The sequence below is a fragment of the Ursus maritimus genome, unplaced genomic scaffold (genome assembly GCF_017311325.1).
Source record: "Ursus maritimus isolate PB19 unplaced genomic scaffold, ASM1731132v1 scaffold_32, whole genome shotgun sequence".
Classification (NCBI taxonomy): Eukaryota; Metazoa; Chordata; class Mammalia; order Carnivora; family Ursidae; genus Ursus; species Ursus maritimus.
In genome coordinates this window covers 3,712,386-3,739,956 of record NW_024425786.1, presented here as the reverse complement: position 1 = coordinate 3,739,956, position 27,571 = coordinate 3,712,386, and the positions used below count along the sequence as shown (strand labels likewise).

Genomic DNA, 27,571 nt, shown 5'->3' with positions numbered 1-27,571 from the left:
ACTGGGCTTTCTGCAGGGACGTACACCCCTCCCCCGGGGAAGGTCGGGTGGAGCCATGTGCTGCGGGTGGGCCTGCTGAGGGATCAGGTTCCTCTGGATATCTCTCCTACCGCAGGGATCCCAGGTTGGGGGGCTGTGTGCAGCTGCTAGAAGGTTTTTAACGATGCACATATTTTAGGTCATTCTGTGTTTAAAATACATTAAACAATTGGCCAACATATAAAAATCATAGTCTATACTTTTGAAAACCAGGAAGGTCTGGCCACACTAAGCCTGGATTCCCCTATGGTCCTAACCCCCTTTCAATTGGACACATGCTCTGATGCCACTCTGGCCACCACTCCCTACAGCATCCCCAACACTGAGCCCATGTGTTTGTCTATCATCGAATTTTGGGCCGGTCATTCACAGTGCTTGGCCAACTCCATGATGTACGAGCTCTCAGCCCTGGGTGGTAGAGTCAGCATGAGCTGAAGCCTGAGTGCCTGGGTCTGGGGCCCAGCTCTGCTGAGAGTTGGCCGTGGGGCCATGGGGCCAAATCCTGACCTTTCAGAATCTCAGGCCTGGATCCGTGCAATGCGCTAAGTGCTTTCGGTCTCAGAGAGTTGTTTGCAGGGCTAAATGAGACAATTCATGTAAAGAGCACAGTCTAGGGGCGCCTGGGTGGTGCAGTCGGTTAAGCCTCTGACTTTGGTTTTGGCTCAGGTCATGATCTCAGGTTCATGGAATCAAGTACCGCGTTGGGCTCTGAGCTCAGTGCGGAGTCTGCTTCAGACTCTCTCTCCCTCTCCCTCTGCCCTCCCTGCTGTGCTTGCTCTCTAAAATAAATAAATCTTAAAAAAAAAAAAGCACAGTCTACTGCCTGTCACATGGTAATAATATTATGTATTATAATTATGATAACATAATTTGTGCTATAATAACATAACATATAATGATTATATACAATAACTGTAATGTAATAACATTTATATTATAATAGTGTAACACCCACTAATTATAATATATAATACAAGAATTATGATAACGCTAGCCAGCGCACACAGTGCACTTCCTGGGGCAGGCACAGGCCTGAAAGCTGGACCCATGCTACTCGTTTAACCCTCCCAAGGGCCCCTGAGATGCAGGCCTCATTATCAGCACCAGCGTCCCATTTCCCGAGTGATGAATCTAAGTCCCAGAGAGGCTCAGATGCTTGACTAATGTGCAGTAGAAAAGTGGCAGAGCTGGGATTTGAACCCAGGCCCTTTGGTTCCTGTCTCTGTGCCCTCAGTGTGCACACCACCATGTACACACTGCTCTGCCACTGGGACGCGGGTCACTCAGCTCAGACGGCCTGGTTCCAGCATTTACTGTAGCATCTGTAAATGAAGTTGTCCCAGGGGTTTTCCTGCAGCTCCACCGGATCCTGGGTCTTGGGCTTTCTGGAGAAGGCTAAATGGGCAGGGGTGATGTGCAAATGAGGGGGTGGCCTGCTGAGACCCTGAATGGCCATAGCCTTTCAGGGGGAAGCCAAGGAGGAAGCCAAGGCACTCAGTCCCTGCTGGCCCCCACAAGGCCTTCCAGCTTCTGTCCTGGCAGCCCCCCAGCTCCTGACGGCATCTCGATAATAAGCACAGTGGGCTGATGAGCTTGTTGGAAGAGTTTCCAGGGGGACACACGCAGCTGGATCCTTGGACTTCAAGCCCCTTTTGCTCCTTCATACCAGAGCTTGCCTTGCCAGGAACAAAGCAGCAGCAGAGTGCTTGCAAGCGGGATTAATCCTGTTAAACAATCCACAGATCTGACGCCAGACACCCTTTTTGAAACTGGAGGGTACATTCTGCAACCCAAGAATGAGTCTCACATCGTGTTCAGTGGCTCGTGGCCCGGCAGGGCTGAAGGGCCGAGGGGAGATACGCTGACAAGGCGGTGTTCATGCAACTTCACTGGTTGGATTCATGCTCACTGTGAGCTCTTCTTTCTGTGACTGATGTGCAGAAAAGAGAAGGCACTTGAAAGAAAGAGGTTGCCCCTTGCCTCCCAGCCTCTCCCAGGGCCAGTGTGAAAGAAGTAGTCCAGGCTGAGTCTCTGAGTGCCCAAGGTAGTACAGCCCAGTGGGTAGGGGTGGAATGGAGCTGGACCAGATCCTTCTTGCAACTTAAAAGCTAATGGGTTGGGCCAGGTCCTCACTTCGCTCAGCCTCACTTTCTCCATCTGTCAAGTGGGGACCGTAGTCATGATGATCTTGTGGAGAAGGGAGCGGGTTTGGAATGTCAGATGTCCCCCAGTCAAAGGTATCAAGCTTAGGGGTGAGCAGGGTCCAGGGACCCCTATGACCCACAAGGAAATGGGATGGGGTGGAAGGTGCCATGTCCATCATCTCAGATGGGGCCGGCTCTTAACTCAAAAAGTAGGGTTCATGGACCCCTCGGAACTCTTTCTCTGAAAGGTGCATTGGATAGAGACATGGAATTCTGGCCAAATGTTCCAGGAGGTTTATGAGCCCCATGCATGGTAAGAGCCCCTAGAACATGCTAGTGACCTTCTGAATGCCTGTGAAGTCACCCCAATGTCCTTAGCCCTCTAGTTCCTCTGCCTGGCTACTCAGGGCTGCACTGAGGGGCTCTTTCTGTCCTCCAGAGGATACATTCCTAGGAAGTCCATATCCCATCCACCTTGCAGGCTTCCTTCACCAGCTCTTCTCTCCTCGTCACGGACAGAGCCGTTTGTCCCCCAGCCCCATTGGCTGCCTTCTTGGGCTGCCTTGGGCAGTGAGCATTGGGCCATGGCCAGGGTAGGGGTTTTGAAGTCAGAGGCCTGGACCGAATTCCAGCTTCTGTCTGCTGACTCTGGGGCTGTGGGTATCCTGCTTCACTTCCTGGTGTAAGGAGGTGGGGATCACAGTCGTTAGATGAGAGTTAAATGAGCTTGTGAGTCCAAAGCACTTCCCATAGCCTGGCTCGATGAATGTTGGTGATCTCATCATCCTCTCTGATGGAGGCTAAGACTGTGGGTCAGACAGTTGAAGTCTGTGCATGAGCCCCTGGGACTGCTGGTCCCGAGGGAACTGTAGGGCTGTGGACACCCAGAGCTGGTGGAGTCTTTTGGTAGAATGGCAGGTGCTAGAGATGTGTGCTCCTTCTGGGGCATTCCTGCTGGGCTTAGTGCAGGGGGTGGTCCTCTTCCCTGCCCCCTGCTTATCCCAAGGCAGGACCCTTGGCTTTGGACCAATTCCAGGGGTTTTGTGGCTCTTCTGTGCCTGGGCTCTGATGCTGTTTCTAGGCAGGGCTGGTAGCATACAGGGCTGTGCTGTTCGTGGAAAGTGCTCCAAGGACCTGTTCTGGCAGGCAGTGAGGGCCCAGGCCCTGCCCTGTCCCCCTGACCTGAAGCTTCCACACAGTCCTTGCCCACACCAGCCAGCCCCCGACTGCCCAGCAGCCCATTCCAGTGTTCAGGGCAAACAACAGAGACTGCTGTCCCCAGGCGCGGCCAGGGTACGGCCTGTGAGGACATTCACCTGCTGGGGAACAGGGAAGGATGTGTGAGGCCAGGGTGCTGGTGGGTAGGTTTCTGGAAGCCACGATTTCAGGGAGTGAGGCAGGCCCTGGCACTGGCCACGACTTCTGATTAGCTCAGTGCTAGGTGCCGTGGCGGTGACCAAGCACCTGGCTGGGGAACTGCACTAGGCAGACGGTCGCACCCACAGTACACGTGTACAATAACAGACAAGCAAACCCTGCCTCCTGAGCACCTGCTAAATGACGCCGCCGTGCAGTGATAACCTTTTATTGGCCCAGAATACATCACGTGCCCTCACCTGGCCAATTGCAGAGCTCCGTCCCTGAGCCGTGGCGATTGGCTCAGGGATGGGCACATGACCCAGGCAGGGCCAATCAGATTCTCTCTCTCTTGTCTGTAACATAATATGGCTGGCGTTTTGGGGCACTTCCTGCTGCTGTGGGGGGAGCGCCTGCGTAAGAATGAGAGCAACATAGGGGAATGGGGAGCGGCGAGAGGGAGGGCGGTAGGGAGGGGGCTCTCAGGACCCCTCAAGGACAGTCCCACCCTTAGGACGTCCCTGTCGTGGAAGCGCATGCACCCAGTGCGGGGTTTCCGCCATCGCTGCCAGGCACTGTGAGGCCCGCCAGGCGCATGATGACTGCCGAAGCTCACAACGACCCGAAGGGGTAGATGTTCGTATTCTTTCTGCTTAGAGACGAGAAGAGACCAGACCAAGACTGAGGGCCTGCATAACCCCCCGAGGGTGGTTCCGGGGCGCGGAAGGCTCGGAGCGGGATCCCAGCCCTGCGCTCTGCTCCAGAGCCCACAGCTGCAGACGCGCGTGGACCCTGCCTCCCACCCCGGCCCGGCCAACCACCTGCCGCCCGGCAGAGGCATTCAGGTATTTGTTGAAGGAAACTCGTCCTGGGCGCTGGGAGTGGAGTTCAGCCCCCCTTCCTTCTTCGGAATTCGTGTGCCTGAGCCCTCTGTGCCCTGCTCCTGCGCGCTTAGAGAGCAGAGCCCCTCTGCTGCCGTGTGCTCGTGGGGGGACTGGACGTCCCACAGCCAAGCCTCCCACACTCGAGCAATACTGCATCTCCGGGCGTTTAAAAACATTGCCTGAATGATTTCTATGAACTTTGGAGAGTTTGAAGGGGGCTGGATCACCATAAAGTTAGCTCAGACGGAAAATCTTTTGTATGGAGCCTTTTGGGTTTCTTGTTCCCTTTTAGAAGCAGTTTTCTTGTTTGATGGGAACAGAGGTGGCCCCATAACACCCAGGTCAACCTGTTCTTTGGGAAATTTTAAAAGAGGCTGGAGGTATGTTCTGAAGAAAGCAAACGAGTCCAGATTCTCGTCCCCATGTGGTAAACTCTGAGCAGTTTGGAGAAGATCAGAAACTGCTACATTTGTTCCTTGGCCCAGAAGAGATCAAAGCCACAGCTGGCAAAGGTGATCTCATCTCCAAAAACTTCCTCAGAAAATCAGGGTGGGCTTGGTCAGTCAGCAGGGCTGGGTGGTGGCTGGGGAGCCCACTTTCCTCTGCTTCCATCCAGCCATGCCGGGCCCTTCCATCCAGCCATGCCGGGCCCTTCCCTCTCAGCCGGGTGAGGTCAGCGGAGGGCCAGGGAAGTAGAGCTGGCCCATGTGAAGATTGCAGAAAGCCAGGTGCTGGGGTGACGGGGGCTGCTCTCTGGTGGGCAATGCAAGCTCTTGTCCTTGATTTGTCCTGTTCTTTCCCCAAGGCCCATGTCTTTCTCCAAAGGCAGTCAGCTTGCCTGGTGCTGAGGGTCAGAGGGAACTTCCCCTGAATGAGCCCCATCTCTTGGCCTCTGTCATCCTTCCATCGCCTGCCTGAGTATGGTGAGTTCACAGTCAAGTGTTTGTGTTCTGACAGAGCAGGCAGCCAAGGGCTGTGGTTTCTACAGAGGATCAAGATTTCTGGGGCAGGAATCAGCCCTGGGCCTCGACCCCTATCTTAGGTGGGGTCCCAACAGCAGACAGTGAGCCAAGGATGTAAGTGTGAGCAGTTGATGGGGAAGCAGACCCTAGAAAGTGTCACAGACGAGGGGATGCAACAGGGCTGGAAGGTGGTGGGGTTGAGGTTGATACCTTGGGGCTTCTGGAGCTTGTGAGGTGCAGATCAGCCCAGCAGGTCTGGGGCAGCTTGAATTCCGCATCTCTAACAAATTCCCAGATAAAGCAAATGCTGGTAGTCCATGGTCCACATGGGAGAACACATTTCTGAGCTCCCCCAGCTGAAGGGGTTGACTCGTGTTCCTCTAAAGATATGCTGAAGTCCTAACCTGGTACCTGTCAGCGTGACCTTATTTGGAAATAGAATCTTTGCAAATGTCATCAGGTTGAGACCAGGACATACTGGGTTTGAGTGGGTCCTAATTTAATGACTGGGGTCCCTGAAAGAAGACAGGGGGAAGAAGGCCACGTGGAGACAAAGAGATTGGAGTGATATGACCACAGGCCAAGGAAGACTTTGAGCTATGAGAAGCTGGAAGAGGTAGGAGGGATCCACCCGTGGAGCCTTCAGTGTGGTCCTGCCCATACCTTGATTTCAGACTCCTGGCGTCCAGACGGCAAGAGAATAGATTTCTGTTATTTTAAGCACTCCAGTTTGTGGGACTTTGTTAGGACAGACCTTGGAGTCTAATACAGCAGCCAAGGGTTGGGGGAGCTGGTCCCAGGGGCATCAGTCCTCCAGCACTTGCAGCCTGACGAGAATTGGCAGAGTTAGCAGATGCAGGGTTAGCTCCCCAGAAGCGGTCAGTGCCGGGGGAAGGTGGATGTACCTTATAAGCCTCTGCTTCTGTCTTGCTTGGAAGATGACCAGGTCTTTTCCTGGAGGGTGAGGGGTAGGTGCCCTGGCCAAGGACAGGCAGATGGGGAGCTCTGAAGAATAGGGCTGGGATGGGGTTGACATGGGCGAGGGGAGGCTCCCTCCCTTAGACTCTGCACAGTTGTGTGTTGCCTGTCCTCCATAGCTGGTGGGCAGGTTGTCCTGGGCAGGGTGGGGACAGCATGGGGCCTGGAAGGAGAGAGGAATTTGAATCAAAGGGCCCAGCTTGGAATCCTGCCTCCACTGCTGACTTAGGTTTCCGAGCCTCCATCTCCTTGGTGGCACGAGAGTATAATGACAGCCTGAGATGATGCATGTCATTGTCTAGGACAAGGCCCTGCACCGAGGACGAGGCCCCGTAGCAGAATGTCCTGCCTAGAGTTCCCGGCCCAGCACCTTTGGGGAAGACAAGCTCCAAGGGACAGCAGATAGCCATCAGGGTTTTCCAGGGATGCCTCATTACTCCTTGCTAAAGAGACTCTCTTCTTCCTCCAGATTCCTGCTCCCCTGTATTTTAGCCCCAGACTTCTGGAAACTCTTTAGAGGTGGATGTTTGCAAGTCTGCCCACCGCTATTGATTTGTGCCCTAGTAAGCCTTGCCTTTATGATGATTAATATTTGATTTACACCCTGGGTTTGTCCTGTTTCTGATCTCTTTCTGACTCATTAAATCTTCCTTAATCAAGCTTCTAACTTTATCCTTTGGAGCTTATCCTCCAGAGGAAGCTTTCTGTTCCCCTTGTTGGCTTCTGACCCATTTATTTGCCTTTTGAAAAGCAAACAAACAAACCAACCAACCACAATTGGCTGGAACTAGTCCTAGAGGCTGGCTGCCAGGAGGGGCTTGGCTTGCAAACGTCACAGCTGTCCCACTGTCGCAGAAGCTTCTTCCACTGATTGAATTTACTTGTGCTGAAAGGCCAGGCCCTACTGTCAAAGGATGGGGCTGACTTCTGGAGCCCGGGTGGGTGAAGGTCAGGTCAGGAACCCCATGCTGGCAGGGGTGGCAGGGGCGGCAGGGGCCTCACCGAGCATCTGCGTCTGTACTTGGCCCACTTTCCTTTGGTTCTAGGCAGGTGCGTGGTTGGAAAGGTGGGCTCTCAGGTAAAATTGATAATGAGGATGAGCTGACCTTTGGGGAGCCAGGATTCCAACCTGACTGGTCGGAGCCTAGAGCCCAGGCTCCTCAGGCTGCACCCTGCTGCTCTCTACAGAGCTCTCTTGCTACTGCATCTGCGGCCACGGGTCAGGGATGCTGTGAAACATCCCACAGCGGACCGCCCCCCCATAAAGCGTTATCACCCCGAGTATTGAGAGTGCCGAGGTGGAAACCCCATTGTGGAGGGACCTGCCTTGGCTTTGGATGGCCAGTCTCACTCGACGTCTCCAGTTGGCCGAGTAGTCTGGACATGGCCAAATATTGGGTTCACCCACAGAAGGATAGTAGGCTTTATAAGAAAGAATAAGGGACGGGTGTTCTTACTATAAACTGAACATGCCATCTACCTGCGTTGAGATATAGAAATGATGTAATTCAGTCACAAAGACCACACACTGTCTGATTCCATTTACATGAAATGTCTAGGACAGGCAAATCCAGGAGACAGAAAGCAAATTAGTGGTTGTGAAGGGCTGGGGGTGGGTGTGAAGGGGTTCGGGGCCACGGTGAAGGCACTGAACAGTGGGCCCCTTGCAGTCCTGGAAGGCAGGGAGCAAGGATGCCAGAGCTGGGAATTTGCCTTAAGCCGCATTCACTCTTGGATTTTCCTTCTTTCTTTTGTGTTCTAGGTTTTCTGTTATGCAGCTTATATTACTTTATGTTTTTATTAGGGCAGTGATGGGTGTTTTTTCCTTTTTCTGTGTCTCCTGATTTTTGTAAAATTTTGCACATTTATAATGCAAAGAGAGGATGCTGATAAAAAGATAATCATATCCCCCTGCCCTGTGAACAGATTCACTAAACAAAAGCAAAGGAGAAGAGTCCTTGAGTCACAGTGAGCAAAGTGTGGGTTAGGCAGGTGGCTCTTGTCCTAAGCACAGGTACGGGCATAGGACAGTGGACTTGGGTGTCAGTGCGAATGTGGGTTTGGGGGGGCACAGCACACCACCCACAGCCCTCCTGCCCTCTTGGGAAGGGATCCTCTGTTCTCTCTGCCCCTGAGCCTGTTCTGTAGAAGGGCCACGTTAGAAGGACCGGCCAGGCCAGGACACCATGAGAACTGGGGGTGTGGCCACCTCCTTCTCCTCCTTCCCAGTGTGCATGGCCAGCCTCAAGTCTCCCATTTTTGGGCTGGCAAAATCCTCCTGCGGTGGACCCTAAGGCTGAGATTGGAGGTGGGGAAGGAGAGAGGTCTCCATCTGAGCTGCTTCCTCCGATCCAGCTTTCCTACTGTGTTGTGTTTTCATCCTTGTCTGTTCCAGGATGGGTGACCTGTTGGTCTCCTCACTTCAGCTGGGCAGGGTCTTACTCTGTGCAGCTGCATGTGTGGCTTGCCTGTGTCTGTCTCTGTTCCTGGCAAAGCCCAAGGAAGCCAGGCAAGTGAGAATCTTGGATTGCCTTTGCTCCTTGGAGGGGAGCTAGGGGTCAGTCCTCTGAGTCCCAGAATCTCAGTCTCCATCAACTCCAGACTTGAGATGGTTCACAAGCCCAGAGCCCCTTGAGTGAAGTGGGAGGGCTCTGTCCCCCTTGAGGAAAGACCCCACCCCACTGCCAGAAATTTATATCATTATTCTTTCTGCCAGTCTTCCCCAAAGGGACCTATGGTTCTTTCCCAGCAAGAGTGGGGATTGGGGAAAGGGAAATAGGCCTTTTGGGGACTACTGGACACTGGCTCCGAGCTGACACTGCCTCCCAGAGACCCCAAATGTCCCTGTGCCCTCCAGGGACATACTGAGCTCGATACTTCTCTAGCAAAAGGACCACCTTAAGGTAGGGGGTCAGGGAGGACCCTACAAAGAAGCTGCTTCTGCTGAGACCTGACTGGCTTTCTTAGGGCCTGTTACTGGCTTTAGGAAAGAAAACTGGGAGCCAGCCCCATCCTTCAGTTGTTGGCACTCAGGATTGGGCTGGAAATTCCCAGTAGCAAAGCCCTTCTTCCACCTGCCAGCATCCATAGTCATCCTGGGGTACTTAACCCACCTAGGGTGTTTGCTCATTTTAAAATGTTTTTTAAAATGTACAGAAAACATCATGGGCCTGTGTGAGCTGTAATGATTTACCGGTGTAGATTTAGATTAGTAAGTAGAGAGGAAGTATTTATGTGTATGTCCATTGTTCAGTAAACGTGAAGATGCTTCATAGCGTCCAGGCACCATCTCTTCCTGTGCAGGTCCACAGAACTTCTTGTCCTGCTTCTTATTGTTAAATGACCATTCTTGGCTTATCTCATCTCTCCTGCCATGGGAAGAAGGCAGCCATGCTGTTACGACTCAGAGTGCCATGGCACTTTGGAGCCTGTTTGCGTCGAAGCAATATAGATCTTCTCAATTCTGCAGTTCCCTTATACCGTGTGTTTAATTCTGGTTGCATCCTTACTCACAGCACTGCATCATCTGTTGCACAGTCTGTGAGTCTTGGCTTCCGGGGACTCTCTCAGAGGACCCTGTGCTTCATCAATGATGACCAAAATGCCAGTCTTACTACCATATTTTCTCCTGAATCTTTAGGCTGTAATCACTGCATTGTTAGAAAGAGATCTCTGTGTCAACCCCCCCACCACCTATTTTCAAACACTGACATCAGCAGGGAGAATAGGCAACGGCCCCATTTGCATAAAGAATGTCCTTCTGTCATTGTTCGGAACTCAGGACTGAAAACACAATATGACCACATTGATGGGAGGCAAGAGAGAACATCAGTAGGAGAGACCATTTGCTTTGAAGGTTGATGCCTTAAAAGCCCTAAACACCCCCTGGGATGGTGCTAGAGAAAGTCAAGTAGAGAACCAAGACTTTTATCAGCCAGCAAGTATTAAGGTTCCCTTTCCTGTGGTATCAATGGGGATGACCGGGACAGGGGGTGGCGGGAGCCTGGACTTCCACTCCCACCTGGAAGTGTCTCCTCTCTGGCAGGGTATTACAGGAGACCTAATGAAGAGTCTGGACTTTTACCATCACTAGACAGTAATGAGCCTACCCCAAGTGTGATGTCAGTGGAGACCAAGGGGGAGACCACCCCTGCCCAGTGGTGATGATGCAATCCCCCCATATCCCGCAGGTGTCAGTGCAGGCAGACTGGGGACCTTCCACCTGGCAGGAATGAGGCAGAGCCTCTCTCTTACTTCCACTGCTGGAGCTGTGCCAGAGAAAGCCAACTAAAACAGAAGGCTTAAATAAGATCCAGAGTCTCAACATAATACAATAATGTCCAGGTTCCAGGGGAAAAAATCGCTCATCATACTAAGAACCAGGAGCATGTCAAATGGAATGAAAAATTATAATGAATATCAACACTGAGATAGCAAAGATGGTAGAATTTTCTAACAAAGATTTTAAGGCAGCTGTGATAAAAAATGTTTCATAAGCAATTATGAACACTCTTTAAGCAAATGTAAAAATAGAAAGTCTTATCAAGGCAATAGAAAGTCTCAAGAAGGAAATAGAAGATATACAGGGGAAGCAAATGGACATTTTAGAAGTGATAAATGCCATAACTGGAATTTACAGCTTAGTGGGTGGGCTCAAAAGCAGAATGAGGAATGAAGAGGAAATCATTACAGACCCCACAGACATGAACGGCACGAGGGAATAAATACGAACAACTGTGTGCACATAAATTTGATAACTTACACAAAATGGACCACTTTCTTCAAACATACACACTACTGTAAGCAACCCAAGGTGAAATAGATAGTTTGAATAGCTCTGTAACTTTTAAGGAAATTGAATTTGCAATTTAAAATCACCAAAAAAGGTATCTCTAGACCCAGAAGTTTTCACTGGAGAATTCTGCCAAATGTTTAAGGAAGAATTAATACCAATTCCACCCAGTCTCTTTCGGAAGATAGAAATGGAGAGAAAACTTCCCAATTTATTTTATGAAATTAGTATTACCCTGTTACCTAAACCAAATACACCACAGAAAAGAAAACTATAGGTTAACTTCTGTCATGGACATAGATTAAAAAATCTTGACAAAATATTTGCATTTAACATTTTCCAATATATAAAAATAATTGCACGCCACATCCAAGGAATTCCAGAATGCAAGCCTGGTTCAATATCTGAAAATCAATATAATCCGCCAAATTAACAGGCTAAAGAAGAAAAAAAAATCCCATGATTATATAAATTGATGCAGAAAAAGCATTTGACAAAATTCTACACCCAATCATGATGAAAAAATCTTAGAAAAATAATAATAGAGGGGAATTTCCTCAACTTGATAACGAGCATCTACAAAAGATCTACTTCTGAGTTTGTACGTAATGGTGGAGGGCAGTGTTTTCCCCATAAGATCAGGAACAAAGCTAAGATGTGTCCTCTCACCGTTCTTACTCGGCTTTGTGCCGGCAGTGCTGGCCAGGGTTGTAAGAAAAGGAGTTAAAAGGCACAGAGAATGAGAAAGAAGGCCTAACGCTGTCTCTGTTTGTGTATGATATTGTTTATGTAGATTTTTCCAAGGAATCTACAAAAAACACCTACCACACCTAGAACCAGTAAATGAGTTCAACAAGGTTGCAGGAGACAGAATCAATATACAAAAATCAATTGTATTTCAATATGCTAGCAATGAACACATGGGCACCAAAATAAAAAACACAATGCTATTTAAAAGTGTGCAAAAAAATTCAGGTGTGAATGAAAACAATTGCAAGATTTGTATGTTATATACTGTGCAACTCTGATGAAGTAAACCAGAGTATCTAAATAAAAGGAGAAATGTATTCTGTTCACGGATTGGAAGGCCCAACATGATAAAGGTGAAGTCTCTCCCTAAACTGATATACTAGTTTAACACAACTCCTATGAAAATCCTAGCAAGGTTTAATTTTTTGTAGATATGGAAAATATTATTATAAAATCTATTTGGCTAAACAAAGGAACTAGAATAAATTTGAAAAAGGAAAAGAAAGTGGAAAGAATCCGTGTACCTGATTCAAGACTAATTACATAGCTACAATAATCAAGATTGTGTCATAGTGCCAAAGAAAAAGTCACATGAATCAGTGCAACAGAGTAGAGAACCGAGAAAAAGACCCAAAGAAATATGCCCAGCTGATTTTTGACAGAGGTGCAAAAACAGTTCAGTGGAAGAAAGAGAGCCCTTTCAGCAAACGGTGCTGGACAATTAGACGTCCAGAGGCAAAAACTTAACCTTGAGCTAAACCTCGCATTTTATACAAAAATTAACTAGAAATTAATTATGGTCTTAAGTGTAAAATAAAATTATAGAACAGAAAAAAGTAGGAGAAGAATCTTTGGGATATAGGCGAAGCAAAAGGTTCTTAGATTTGACACCAAAAGCACAATTAAAGGAAAAGTTGACAAATTAGCCTTCATCAAAATGAAAACTTTCCCTCTGTGAAAGACCCTGTTAAGAGGATGAAAGAGAAACTGTACGGTGGGAGCAAATATTTGCAAAGCACATATCTGACAGGAATAGTATCTCAAATATATAAAGACCTCTCAAAACTCAACAGTTAAAAACTGTGAAAATGTGACATTTCACCAAAGAAGATATACAGAGGGCAAAAAAGCACACGGAAAGTCGTTCCACTTGATTATTCGTTAGGGAACCGTAAGTTAAGATGATAACGAGCTGTCCCTACGCATCTTCCAGAACGGCTGAAAAAAGAAAAAAGGTGACAGTGCCGAATGCTGGCAAGCATGTGCAGAAACTGGATTCCTCACTCACCGCTGGTGGGAACCTAAGTAGCCACTCTGGCCCGGAGTCTGGCAGTACCGCAGAAAACCAAACCGGCGATTGGGCGCCTGGGCATTCATCCCAGAAAAATGCAGACTTTTGTCCACACAAATATCTGCACACGAAAACTTAGAGCAGCTTGATTTGTAATCAACAAGTCAGGTCAGCCCTGGGAACAACCCCGACGTCCTTCCCCAGTTTCTGGTTCCGCGGACTGCAGTACGTCTGCACCCGCAGGGTCTAGTGTGCCACCATACAGCCGTGCGCGGCCCCGGAGGAATCTGCCCTGAGTGTTGCTGCGACAGGAGAGCCCGTCCCCAAAGCTTACACGTATGGGTCCATGTCTGTAATGTTCTCCCAGTGACAAAATTACAGGAATGGGGAGCAGGGTGGTGCTTGCAAAAAGTTGAAGAGGGGTGGGCGTGGGAGAGGGTGTGGCTATGAAAGACGGCAGACGGGATTTGGCGGCAAAGGGAACATTCTGGATCTTGACTGTATCAACGTCAGTATCGTGGTTTTGCTGTTGTTGTAGTTTTGCAGGATGCTACCACTGGGGGAGAACCGGGTGAAGGGTACGGGGGATCTCCATGTTATTTCTTAAAACTGCATTGTGAATCTGCAGTTATCCTAAGATAAAAAGTTAAAAAGATATTTTGAAGGCAGTTTATGTAGTAACTTTACACATTCAGCGTTAGTCTGTGTATGCAGTAAGCACCGAGCGAGGATCCGTTGACCCCTCAGAAAGCTGTTAGTAGGCACCTCATCCCCCACCAGCGTCAGGGGATGGATAAGAATAGTGCGTTCATACTGTCTTTATCCGAGAGAGAATGGCGGGGGGCTCCGGAGGACCGAGAGTAGGCCTAATTCCACATTGGTGAGTTTTTAATTAAGTGCTTCAAAAGGGAAAAAACAAAAAGCTTTGGAGGAGACCCTACTGGCTGCCTGACCCATACGTGGCATTAGACTGTTGTGCTGCCAGCAGTGGGGTCACAGCACAAAGGGTCAGACCCCAGGGTCGGAATGGAGCCAGGCAGGAGCCGACATGCAGGCCCGCATAGGGACTCAAGCCCCAGGGCCGGTGGGGCACCGTCTGCAGCCTGGAGCCTTCAGTCGTCTCATGGTCAGCATGAGACAGTCACCTAGGATCGGCATGTCAGCTTGTGCCAGTGGCCAGGTCTCATCAGTCCTGCAACAAATGCACCACACGGGCCAGAGGGAGCCATCAGCTCAGGAATCCCCCCCGCCCATCCTGGAGCCGGGGCCCAATCTAGGACTCCAGGATGACCCCACAACTATGAGTTTCAGAGCTCCTTGGGGCATCTGCGTGAGCCTAGGCTCTGGGCAGACGGCAGAGCACCTGAAAGGAGACAAACAGAGGCTTGTGCAGGCCCTGGAATATTCTTGGGGCACCCTGCCTGGTTCTAGGCACTGGGGGAGGGCTTAGAAAGTTTCCAGATTAGGGACTCTGAAGTTTGGGTCTCCCTGCCACTTGGGGCCAGGCCAGGGGCCCTCTTGTCTGGTTGCTGGGCAGTTGCGTGTTCACCTGCAAAAGCAGAAGGGGCCCCCTCCCCTGCCCCGCCCCAACGTGCGGTTCTGATGTGAAGACTGATGATGACACACTAACATAAGACAAACACACACGCACCCTAACAGGGTGTGAGAGGCTTAGGACTCACGCAGTAGAGGTCCCTGGGAGCGCAGGGCAGGGCTCGCAAGTGAAGAAATGGGTCTGACCTGGACTTTCTCCCTGGTTCGGGTGGGGCCAGGCTGGGAGGTTCCATGTGGCAGAGGCTTGAGTGGTTTGAATTGCCTGCCACTGCCGAAGAAAGGAGCACCCAGTTTTCTTATTGGCTTGTGCAGATGTGGGGTCCACGGGGATCAGGGTGGTGAGGCTTCAAAGCTGTGAGCTTTCCTCAGACATCAGAAAAGGGGGTCAGACCCTTCCCGGCGTGGTACTGCCAGGGGTAAGAAAACATCGGGTCTTCCCTTCTTGTGGCCAGGAGGCGAGGAGCCATTGCCATCACCAGTACCACGGGTTCCCCAGCGGTTTGGGCAGCCGGGCTCTCTGTTCCTGGGCTCACCCAGTGGAGCCTGGCACCCGTGGGGACACAGGAGGCAGCACCTGCTTCTCCTGCCCCCACAGCTCATTCCCAGCTGCTTGGCCCTTGCTTGTGCTTTCGGAGCTTGGGAGGCTCTCTGCAGAGGTGGGCGGTGGTATGTCTTGAGAAGGGGCACTGCAGGCAGGCCACAGGGGCAAGGCGTGGGCCTGGGACCACAAGGACTCCCTGTGAAGGTCCCTCCCGGTGCTGGGCCCGCCACGCAGGGAGCCTGCACTCTACTCAGAGATGCAACTCTCAGGGAAGAACGGAAGAGCACAGGGGAGGAGATTGGGAGTGCCCAGAGGGATGAGTCGGGGATGGCAAGGCTGTCCCTCCAAACTCTCTCCCTACAGTGGCCAGAGTCCTGCTTTTAGATTTTTTCAATGACTCCCTTGCACCTAAAAGAAGGTCCCAGAAGTACTTTCCTTTCCAGGCCCTAGGGGCCCACATCACCTGCCCTGACCACTGGTGTCCCCCAAACCTCCCCCTGCAAGGCTCCCCCACCTGAGTGGCTGTGACTCAGGCCTCCACTGTAATTGCATTCAGGAAATGACACGGGTGTGTGTGGCGTTGATCACGGTGTCGTGGGTACTAACTGGGGACAACTGGGGACTCTCTATCTGTCCCTTAGCAGGGGATGGTTACAGGAGTCCTCCCCTGGATGCCCTGCGGTTTCCTACGATGATGGCACGGAAAGGCATGGCAACAAGGATGCCGCTGGCAGAAGTGGTGGGCTCTCAGATGGCATTCGGCCAGGGGAGCCCAGAGTGGATGTGTGCTCCGTGAGCAGGAGCGGATGGGCACGCAGGGGTTCTCGCTGGTTGTGTGCAGGCCTGAGCCCACCATGCTGGGTTCTCCGGAGAGCAGCCGGGAAGGCAGGGCCAGGGCTCAAGGCCGCAGTAAGGCTCATTTGCTCTCTCAAGATCAGATCTGCCCACCTCGAGACAGCACAGAGCACGGCTGAAGGAGCCAGTGTGGCCATGTGAGGACACGGGCAGAGCCCCACGGTCAGAGTAAGGCCAGAGCAGCTGGGGGCGGAGACCACCTGCCGCAGGGAGAGGAGGGGGCCGTGCCAGTGTGTGTGCATGCGTGTGTGGATATGTGCATATACACGTGTGCGTGTGCACACGTGCACGCCTGTGTTCACGTATGCACGTGTGTGCGTGTACGTGCTGTGATCTCTTGTCTCGTGGCCGGTCATGTGGAAACGTGGCCCTCCTGGGTGGTGGCCCCGCCAGCTTCCCTTTCTTGGGGAGGAACGGAGGAGGAGGCAGGAGGAGAAGGGGAGAGAGCTTTCTCCCCCACACCGTCGTGGTACATTCAGGAGAAAAGGCGTTTTGCCAAACAGGAAGAAAAGTGTGAGCCCATTTTTAGAGAGCTCGTTTTAGAAAAACACAGAAGTGAATGCTGAGGAAAGTTACTGGAAGGATGTGCAAACATGTCAAGTGGTGCCTTTGCAGTTTGGGGATTTGGGGTAATTTTTTTCCCCCCTTCTTTTGGCTTGTCTGCATTTTCTAAAATTTCTACAATAAACATCTATTACTTTGTAATAACAACCGAAAAGTTATTTTAACAGTTGGCCCGGAGCGGTGACAAGTGCTTAGACGAGCCGCCTCTGAGTTGCCACCGGGAGCGCTGTGTTCTCGCCTCTGCGGGGGCCCGGGGGCCGCGGGGGGAGCGGCGGAGATAATAACTGGCTTCCTCGAAGCCTTCTCAGCTCCCACCTTCGCGCTGCCGGCGTGTCGTTGGCGGGTCTGTCTTTCTGGGGCGTGTAGGTTTTGCTGGCCCCTCCCCACGGGCGGGTACTTGTCAGGGCGCCCAGTCCTGCTCCTCGGGCCCCAGAGCGCAGATGTGTGCTGGTCTCCGCGGTGGGGCGAGGGTGTGCTCAGGGGCCTGCCTCTGGCTCCGCGGCCTCTGGCCGCTTCTCCACGTCCCTTGTCTCTCAGGGCTCGGTGTTGAGAACAGTCTTGATAGGGGGCTCCCGGGCCAGATGCCTGGGCGCCATGGTGGTGCCAGTGACCGTGGGCCGATCCCTCAGCCTCCCAGCGCCACGGCTCCGTCGTATATGGAAAGGGGATGATAGCGTGTCTGCTGCACGGCCGTCTAGAGGAATCGCAGTGCATCTGAAACACGTGGAGCGGTTCCCGGCAGACAGTCAGCACTGAATTAGTGCTTGTTACCGTTCTTGTCGTTGTCATCTGTGCAATGGGAGCGGTTCCCGGCACACAGTCAGCACTGAACTAGTGCTTGTTACCGTTCTTGTCGTTGTCATCTGTGCAACGGGTGTGTCGGCTGGCAGGTACTGGCTTCAAAGATGTTCCAGTCTGAAGCCTCAGAACCTGTGAATGGGGGGGGCTGCATGGCAAGGAGGAATTCATGTTGCAGACAGAATCAAGGGTGCTCGTGAGCTGACCTCGAAACAGGGAGAGGAGCCTGCCGTATCCTGGTAGAGCCAGTGTGATCACAGGGTCCTTGTAAATGAACAAGGGAGGCAGAGAGTCAGAGAGCTCGGGGATGACAACAGAAGTGAGGTCAGAGGGGGCACTGGTGTTGGCCTTGGAGAGGGAGGCAGGGGCTGTGAGCAGGGAATGGGGGCCCAGTGAGACCCGGGCTTCTGAACTACACAGCCGCGAGAGAACGAGTCTGTGGCAACTGTGGAAAGTTGCCCCAGGGGTGGCTCAGCTTCCTCCCTGAAGAAAGGTTGGGAAGGGCGACAAAATCTCAGGTGCCCAGCATGCCTGCCCTCCTGCAGCCTGTGTGTGGAGTGCATGACAGCTGCCCATCCTGCAGGCCCCTTTCCTGCCAACTCTGGGGCATGCTTTTGGGGGTGGGGTGGGGTTTAGCACTTGGGAGATGTCTGTGGGGGCTCGCCGGTGCCTCAGTGGATCTGATTTGCAGAGCTCCCGTCTGTCACCCCTGCCTCCTCCTGGATGTCACCTCTGCAGGTACGTCCTTGAGCGTGAACTCCTTGCTCAGAGTGCAGAGCGGGCTATGCCCTTGACTGAGCGGCTGTGCGTGACAGAATGCCTCGAAGTCTCCTTAAGCCCAGTCCTCGTGGAGTGCTTGAGGCAGAGACGGCTCAGGTACGCCGCTCTGATGAGTGCGTGCTCTCTTGCCGAGAATAGGGGGACGTTTGCAGCCACTCTCATTAAAAGCTTCTCTTTCTGTGTGAAATCCCAGCTTCGGAAATGCTGCCTAGGAGGTGGCAGGAGAGGGAAAGCCCCCTTCTGGAGTGGGGGAGGGCCCTGCTGGAGAACCAGCGTGGGCACCTGGGTTACTCCCTCACCTGACCTGCTCTGGACCTCCGAGGGCAGCTCAGCAGGACCAGGGCTCTCCTGCCATCCCCCTCTTCTGCTTTGTCTGCCGAGACCCGGATGGCTTCGTGAGCTCTGCAAAGAAGCCCCCTGAGCACTCCCCCCCCCAGCCATCCCGACTTCCTCGACGCTGATCATTCTAGTAACAACCACCCGGTGTTTATGGGGCCCAGCCCTGTTCTAAGCACATGTCCTGCATTAGAGGATTTCGCTTCCCCAACTCACAATGAAGCAGGCACCATTTATTGCCACGATTTTACAGGTGAGACAACTGAGGCACAGAGAGGTGACCCAGTTTCCCCAAGGGCACAGAGCCAAGAGAGTAGCAGAGCCAAGATCGAAGTTCGGACAGCCACGTTCCCAGCCCGCCCCCCACCCCCTGCACATACTGACGCACCACGTGCCGGGAGGGAGGGGTCCAGACTCCTGCTCTGCAGTTCCCTCCATTTGAATACAGGGCCATTCCGGCATCGCTTCCCTGCAAGATTTGGGGCACAGCATTATTTTGATGTCGCAGAGTGTAGCTGCATGAGGAGTGGAAGGTGGAAAGGGCCTGGACTTTAAAGCTCCAGCAGGAAACTTTGCAGACGCGGGTTTGTAGCGGCAGCCTCGGGCAGCGGCCCCGAGCAGCTGTCTGGTTCCACGCTGTGTGGCGGGGTCTCTCAGCAGGTGGAATTGGACACTGCAGGCCTGTGAGTGTGAGGTTCTTGGCGGAGGCGGGGGGTTTTCAGCTGGATGTTTGGCCCTTCTCGCTCCCTCCTTGCTCCTCCACATCTCCCAGGCCCCGCGTGCTCTCTTTCAGCAGTTGGTTTGTGTGTTGGACTGCAGTGCCTGGGGAAAGAGGGACTGTAGGAACAAGAAGAGGAATGTTCTCTGAGCGTGTGCAGCTCAGGGACCAGAATTCCCATCAGGGCCGTGTTTATCGCTCTGGTAAGTCAATTCTCCAGCAGACCCGCACCTTTCTCTGCGGAGCGGTGGGCGTGGCCTCAGGTAGGCCGTCTCCAGACAAGCAAGCAGGTGGTCTGGGCTGTGGTCCTGTTCTGGGACAGGGCTCGGTCCCACACCGGCATTGTCTGCCCCTCATCCTCCCTGAGGCTGTGCCCCACCAGCATGCCACCCCTAAGACCCTGAGCAAGAGTAAGCACCCCTAAAACCCAGGCTGCTTCTCAGTGGCTTGTTTCCCCCCAAGGTTTTCGGGTCAGAAGTGGCGTTTCTTACAAGCTCATCTGTGTAGTCTTAGCAAAGCAAGGATGGAGAACATTCTAGGAGTCAGCATTGTTGACGCGTTCAATCCTTCCCCTCCCAGTTTATTCCTGTGTGAACTAGGGAGGGGGTTACACCAGAGACTCCCTTGGTCTAGGGTAGTTTCAAGTGCCCCATGGCATAGCTTCACCAAACAACTTCCCCGCCGGGGGAGGTTGCCGGGACAGGGTTTCCAGTGGTCGGGTAGGGCTCAGGATCCAGACGGCATGTCAGGACAGGGGTGGGCAGAACTCTGAGCCAGAGGGCCTGGGTTTGCGTCCTCGCTGCATCGCTGTGAACTTAGGAAAATGAGGCCGTTCCCTTTGCTTTGCTTTCTTGGATTGCAAAATGGGAGAAATGGTAGCTCCTACCTCAGGGGTGGTTGTGTGTTTAATGCCTTGTTTAATCTTAACAGAAACTTTGCAACCACGTTAGCTATTCTTTCCCATTAGTCTGATTTTAGCTTTTCCTCAAACCCTTCATTTCCCTTCATTGTGTCTGGGTACGTTTCAGGGCCCCGAGTGCTGGCTTTCCTGTCAGCAGATCAAAAATGTCATCTCTGGGGACAAAGGACACGACAGTCTGTCATCAGACAGCTGCTGCTTTAGTGCCAGAGGGGTGGATGTCACTTTCCCATTCAGACCCAGAGGACCCGAGACACGGAGGGATCAGGCTGGAGACAGAGCCGACATTCCGTGAGTGTCCGGTGTGCCGGGTGCTGGGCTGGGGTCGTCCGCATGCCGTCTCTGGGTTAATTCGTCTCCAGGAAGCAGGCTCTATTCTACGGTGTCCCCTCCCGAAATCAGCCTCTTGTGCTGAGCCGGTGTCTTGACTTCTACCCATAGCTTCTGACATTACTACCTGCTTCCCCTGGCTGTACGCCATGGCCGTGGTGCCCCCACTTTGGTCTTCTCTCCAGCTCTTTGGTATCCGTGAGCCATCTGGTCTACCAACCACATGGCCAATAGGGTCTAGAGCCTTTTCGCTTCGTACCTACTCCCACCTCCCCTGCCTCAGGGAGGGTACTCAGGGCCTGAGGGGGGGAGGGGGCCCCTGGCCTCATGACCTCATGCCAACAGTGTTGGGGGCTGGGCTCAGGGCAGAGCTGCAGCTCAGGCCTGCGGGTGCTCCTGTGCATGTGGCCGGCAGGTGACAAAGGGGGGAGCTCTTGTCCCTGGAATGGAGGCAGCGAGAGAGTATTTCTAATTGGAATGCTTGTTCTACCCAAACGGCTCTTTAAGGAGCTGGTTTGTGGGGGAAAGAAAAGTGGAATTTGCACAGAATTTGCAAATATTCATGCTCCTTCAGCTCTGAGAGCTTTCTTTCTTAATAACAGAGACTTGTGGCCGCTGTAGGAGCAGCACACAGCGAACCTGAGGCTCTATGTGGAGTAATTCCAGATAAATAGTTCGTGACCTGGTAAGTACCTGTGACTGAAGCTTCTGCACTTGCTCTGCTTTTGAAAACTTGCTTCCCAGCCTGGGTTGACGCAGATGCCCATGGAACGTCCGCCTCCCACTGTGCTGGTCCTCAGCCTCTGCCATCCCGGGGATCGCCCGGAGGCCGGAGGTGAGATGGCACTCCTGCCGAAAGCTGTGAGTGTTACGGGTCCAAGGCTGGGCTAACTTTTCAAGATTCCTCTCAGTCCGCTTGACCTGACCGGGCTCCTCTCCCAGAACGAGGATGGAGGGGGGCATTTTCAGAGAACGTCTGAGCTGGTGGCTGGTTATTCTACTTGTCAGAGTCTCAACTGGGTTCTGCCGGTTCCGGAAACCCTGGCTGGTCATTGGTGTCGTTTGCTAGGGTTCCCGTAACAAACCACCACAGACCGCGTGGCTTAAACAGCAAATATCTATTGTCCGCCGTTCTGGAGAACTCTGAGATGGAGGCGTCGGCAGGGGGCGCTCCTTCTGAGGGCTGTGAAGAATGCTCCGAGCCTCTCCCCTGTATGTCTCTGTGCCAGAATTTTCCCGCTTTTAAGGACTCCAGTCATGTTGACCTCACCTTAACGCTCTGCAGAGACCCCGTCTCCAAATAAGGTCATCTTCACAGGTAGTCAGGTTGGGACTTCAGCATCTTTGGGGGGCCCAGTTCGCCCCATCACATTGTCTTTTTGGATGGAACTTCTGTCTGGCAGGGACACTGTGGCAAGCATTTTCGTGGCAAACCTGCTTTCTAAAGGATGCTTGTGCAGGGGATTCTGTCAAGTTTTGTTAAAGGAGGCTTTTCTGCTGACCTGCTACTTCCGTCCTAAAGACAGAGGAAGGGGTTCTTCTCAGAGTAAGGAGGGTTGGGAGCCAGAAGCCACAGCGAGAAAGCAGGTCCTCAGAAGCAGAGAAATGAACATGGGCTGTGGCATCGCAGGGCCGGGGTTCAAATCCCAGCTTTGCTGCTTGCCTGCTGTGTGACTCTGGAAAAGTTATTGAACCTCTCTGAGACCTTCTCCCAGTCTGTGAAGTAAGGGTAATGGAAGCACCTGCTTCACAGAGTTGTTTTGAGGCTGGAGGAGAACATGTCAGCCAGGTGCCCAGCACAGCACCTGATGCCCACCGGCTCCAGACACCAGGTCTTGGGGGTCTCAGCTCACCACATCTGGCTGTTGGGTCCTGGGCGGACTGTGTTTTCAGCACTATTATCTTCTGTGTCCTCGCAGCACGCACTGACTCAGGCTGGCCTCACCCCTAGCCACCCTGGGCCCCCTTGGGAGCAGCTTGACCCCTTGTTGAGGAGTCTGGGATCTTGGTTCTGGGCCGGCCTTTTCCTAAGGGGGCAGCCTCCGCTATCTTGGGACCCTGGCATCAGGAGGTGACCAGTTGTGAGGGTGGAGCTCTCAGGATGGACTTTGTGCTCTTATAAAGGGGACCCCACGAGCCCCCTCACCCCTTCCGCCACCTGAGGACACGGCAAGAAGGGCTGGCTCTGAACCGGGAAGCAGGACCTCACCAGATGCTGGATCTGCTGGCGCCTTGAGCTTGGACTTCCAGCCTCCGGAACTGTGGGAAATAAACTTCTGTTGTTTATAAGCTGCCTGGTTTATGGGTTTTGGTTGTAGTGGCCAGATTGGCCTGCCACAGGGTGGGCACCTGGAGGGGAGTCCATGGTGAGGGGTCGGGATGGCCACAGCCACTCTCTGGGTCATGTGGGACTGGGGGCTCTCTTGGGATTTCTCTATTGTTTGCTTCCCAGCCTCCGGGGTACATGGGGCTTCCATGGGCTTCCGTGGCGGGGTGGGGGGGCTCAGTGCCACGTAGAGGCAGCCTCAGGGCTCGGGGCTCACGGCTGACTTGGGTGGCCTGCTGCGTCCTTAGTAGCTGCCCATCTCCCCCTCCTGGCCCAGGGGCTGGGGCTGTGGCAGCAGGAAAGGGGGGGCATTGCTCCCCCAAGGCAAAACGACTCTGGATGCACCCCTGACCCCCGATCCCCCCATCCCCAACTTAGCAAATACCAGGGGGATTGGCTCTGCTTTTCTGGAACTGGAGTTCTTGCAACTGTGGAGCCTGCCGGGCAGCTCAGATGTTGGATGGATGGATGGATGGATGGATGGATGGATGGATGGAAGACAGACATCGCCTTCCCAGGAGAAAGGGCCTGAGCCAGGTTCTTCCCCTGAGTCTCCCAGCCCAGGACGCTGGCCTCAGGGGCAGAGGGCATGCCTGTGCTCTCGTGCAGGGAGAATGGCGTTGGGCTTCTCACCTGCTCCCGAGGACACGGTCGCCTGGGGCCCCTGATACTGAGGAAATGGAGAAGCTCAGAGTCTTCAGAGTCAGGGGCTCAGAATCAAAAACAGGCCGCCTGTCCAGCCCTAAACCCTGACCACAGCAGCCCGCAGGTGGGTAGCCCCAGCCTCTGCAGCGCAGTGCCAGCTATGGCGGGCCCCTGGGCGGGCCTCCAGCCTGGAGGAGCCCGGCCCTCCCTAAGTGGCTTGGTAGTGAGGAAGTTTGAGAGTGTCAGCGTGGCCTTCGGCAAGGTAACCATCATGCCCTGGCCTAGTGCCCGGCGGGGTGTAGTCCCCCGGGGAACAGCACTCCCTGCTGGAGTGGGGGAGGGAAGGACAGGCCGCAGCTTCCTTCTGCCCTTCTAGCTCTGCTGGGGCTCTGCGACACATAGACATTTATTTAATATGTTTTATGTGGCATAGGAGGTTTCATAAGGAGATGGTCAGACCTGAGTATTTTTACAGTAGGTTTGATGAAGAGTGGCGAGTGGTGGAAAACCAGCTGGGACAGAAGCGTGTGAGCGCAGGGTGGTGACCTGGGGGAGCTCAGCAGGGCTGGCCTGTCCCTCCCCCAACGCTCCTTCTTGGAGATAAGGGTGTTCCTTTCCTCCAGGCGTGGGGAGCGCATCTGTCCCGGGAGGGTCTCTGACCTGCTTCTGGAACGGGTCAGAGAGTCCTTCCTGCTTCTGCATCGTCTCCAATTACTTCAGTTCAAACACTCAATATGCCAAGGCACCATATTCTAAGGGAGTACGTCCTGAACCCTGGCACTTCGAGGCCCCCTTTCTCCACGAGAGAAAGGGAACTCAACCTTAGCCACAGGGCCATGGGCTTAGGAGCAGTTTGGAACGGTCTAGGTTCTTGTCTGGTCTGGCCGACTGGCGGGCTGTTTGGGGAGGGGTGCACTGGGTATTTGGGGTTGGGGGAGGACTGCAGCGCAGGCAGATGGACAAACACGCCATGCCCAGCCCTGGCCCGAGTGAACCTCCACGGGGCTGGCTGCAGGGCGGCTGCGGGGGGCATCGCTGCACAGGACCCTCCAGGTGCAGGGCGGGGGCTGGAGGAAGAATCTGGAATGTGGGCTGGCTGCAGGGCTGCTGTGGGGGGTGTGTGGCTGCGCGGGACCCTCCAGGTGCAGAGTGGGGGCTGGAGGAAGAATCTGGAATGTGGAGAATTGTATGATCTGGGCTCTGTGGCTGAAGGGGAATTTCACCTGGACCAGGGGGTGTAGCCACACCCCAGAAAGCGGAGGGCTGCCCAGCACCAGGCCCAAGCAAAGCTCAGTAGCTGCCCGGGGAGAAGGCACAGTGGTGGCTGGCGCTCAGGTGGGACACACTCTCTGCTCACCTGCAGCGCACACTTCACCCTGAGTGTCTCCCCTTTTCTCCCTGTCTCTGTCTCCCTATCTGTCTGTCTATCTCTGCTTCCGTCCCTCTCCATCTCCGCCTCTGCCTCTGTCTCCATCTCTCTGTCTCTGTCTCCCCTCCTCCATCTCTGTCTCCCGCTGTCTCTCTCCATCCTGTCTCTCTGCCTCCCTCTCATTTTCTGAAAAACAGCCCTGGTCACCTGTGGAATTGCTCATTGCCTCCCCTCGTTACCTGTCTGTGGGGCCATGAGCCCCAGGAGGGCAGGAATCTTACTCCTTCTGACACAGGCACCTGACACATCAGGTGCTCAGCGAACTCTCCAGGAGCGCTGTGCATGCCGGCTCTGCGTGCTGCGCCTGAGGGGACTGTGTTGGCTCTGGCTGGTCTTCTCATCCAGCTGAGGGTGCGGCGTCTGTCCCATTTGTGTCGCTCTCCTGCTCCCCCGGGAGTTTGCTCCAGGCCTGGCAGGAAGCTGAGGCTGCAGGAGGGGCTCAGGGGGCAGGAGGAGCTGTGGTTTCCTCCTCGGGTCCTGCCCCAAAGATGACAGCTTCCCATTCCTGCTGGAGGGACCCAGATGGAGGACAGGCCCAACCGAGGGGTGGGGTGCACCAGGGCCCCTCTCCCAGGCAAAGGTCAGAGGCCCTGGGGCGAGGCAGGTCTGAGTTTGCATCAAGGTGCAGCTGCTTCCCCCGGGAGGGGGCAAGTAATTCAAATTCCCTGTGGCTCCCGTTTCTCATCTGTAAGGTGGGACCAAGATTAATCATAGTAATCATCATACTTAGAATAGTACTCAGCTCATCTAGATCTCGTGGGGGAGGGGGCGACACGATGCTGAGTCCCTGGGTGGTCACAGACACTCAGTAAATGGCAGTTATCACCCCCGCGATTATGGCTCTTGTGAAGTTTGGGGGGCACGGTTGGAGCTTGAGCGTTGGCGGCTACTGAGCATGAACCCTGGGAGCTGGGTGGATGGGCCCAGCTCTTAGCAGGCAGATGCCCTGATGCCCCCCATCTGGCCGTCATCACGGAGGCAGCCGTGCTCCCACCGTGGGGGTCAAGTGTCTGGACCCGGACTCTGAGCCCCTTGTCTCCCTGGCACTGGGGGCTTTCTGGTGTTCCAGGGCACCTAGCAGCAGTCCGAAGACTTGCCGATTTTGGAGCCTTTGTGTCTGAGGCTTCGGGGTTTCTGCTGGGGAGGACCGGTCCCTGTCTTTTCTCAGGAGCTTTCCCAGCAGGAAAGCTCTCTCTGGCCCGGCGCCTGGCTCTCCGAGGTAGTGCAATCTCTCCGGAGTCCTGCCAACAGGGTTTGGCTCCTCTAGGCCCCTGGGGGTCAGCTACGGGGCACGCAGGGCTCCAGAGCTGCCCATCAGGGACTTCAGGGAGTGGAGGCCAGGCTGGCCAGCAGGTCCTCCCCTCCCATTTTCCTAGGACTGCACTCCTTTGAGGGTTTGTAAGAGGATTCCAAAAGATTTAGCGGATAGCATGGTGGTGCTTGCAGTCCGGGCCTTGGTCCTGCCCTGAGAACTATCCCATCACGCAGCCCTGGAGTCCACAACAGAACTTTTCAAGGACCACCCACCCACCTGTGCTCTCTGGCTGGCTCCCCTAATGCTGGAAAACTGTCTTCTTTCCTTCAGACCTGCCGTGGAGCTTCAAGATCCCTCAGGATGAACAGAAGGATGTCCCTGGGTCCAGAGGAAGGAGCTGGTGGTAGACAAAGCCCGGGTGGCCAGCGGGAGTCCGGAGATCCGCCTCACACAGAGCAGAAGCCAAGCAGGTGCGCTGGGTGGGGCTGAGGCCGGGCCAAGCCCTGGGTGGGGAAGGAGGTTTAGCCTTGGGGGGAGGGGAGGCGCCTCGCAGGAGCCTGGAGGAGGGGCTGGGAACACCCTCTTGCTGAGGGCGGCCTGGGGACCCCGAGCGGCAGGAATACATGCTCAGCAACCCTGTGTGGGCGCTGTACCACACACTTTACACGAGCGATGCTTCTAGGCCTCCGACTGTCCGCGAGGGGAGCTGCTGCTGATCCCGGTGAGTAGATGGGGAAGCGGAAGGTCAGAGGGAGGTGACATGGCCAAAGTCACAGTAGCAGACTGCAGGGCCCCGTGCTAGCGCAGGCTGCTCTGATTCCCAAATCTGTTTCCTGCCTTCCACCTCCCCCCTCGCCTCTTCCCTCCATCAATCTTCTGGAAGGCTTTCTCTGCGCCAGCCCTTCCTGGAGAGGAGGCTCTACCTTGGAACTTTTGGGGCTGCTTGGAGGTCTGAGCCTTGGAGCCAATTGTCCTTCTTTCCCCATGTGCTCCGCTCCCCTCTGGGTCACACACAGGCTGTGGGAGGAGACCAGTCAGCCCTTCCTGACTTCTCTATCAGGGACATGAAAAGGGGCCAAGGGAGCCCACGGTCCCACCCAACTGTCTGGGTCACTGAGTGCTGCCCCCCAAAGGCAGGCCTGCAGGGGTGGGAGCGACCCCGGTTCCCTACATCTGGCTAAGGGGTGGGAACCCCCAGGTATCTCTGGTCTCCCCAGAGCTCATGCTGGGGTGACCCTGATGTGCTCCTGGAACCCTACGGGAGAGCAGAGCTCACCTCCCTGCAGCAGGGGCCTAGATCCTGGCGTGACAATGTGTGTGCCTCT

The 27,571-nt window shown here is 54.0% G+C and overlaps 1 long non-coding RNA gene across 1 annotated transcript; it reads left to right on the top strand.

Annotated features, from left to right (window-relative positions):
* Nucleotides 1–3,899: 3,899 nt before the first annotated feature.
* LOC121099813 lies at nucleotides 3,900–27,202 on the top strand. The gene is made up of 3 exons (XR_005831564.1): nucleotides 3,900–4,384; nucleotides 5,229–5,346; nucleotides 26,577–27,202. It is a non-coding gene; the product is annotated as an uncharacterized LOC121099813 (long non-coding RNA).
* Nucleotides 27,203–27,571: the final 369 nt, after the last annotated feature.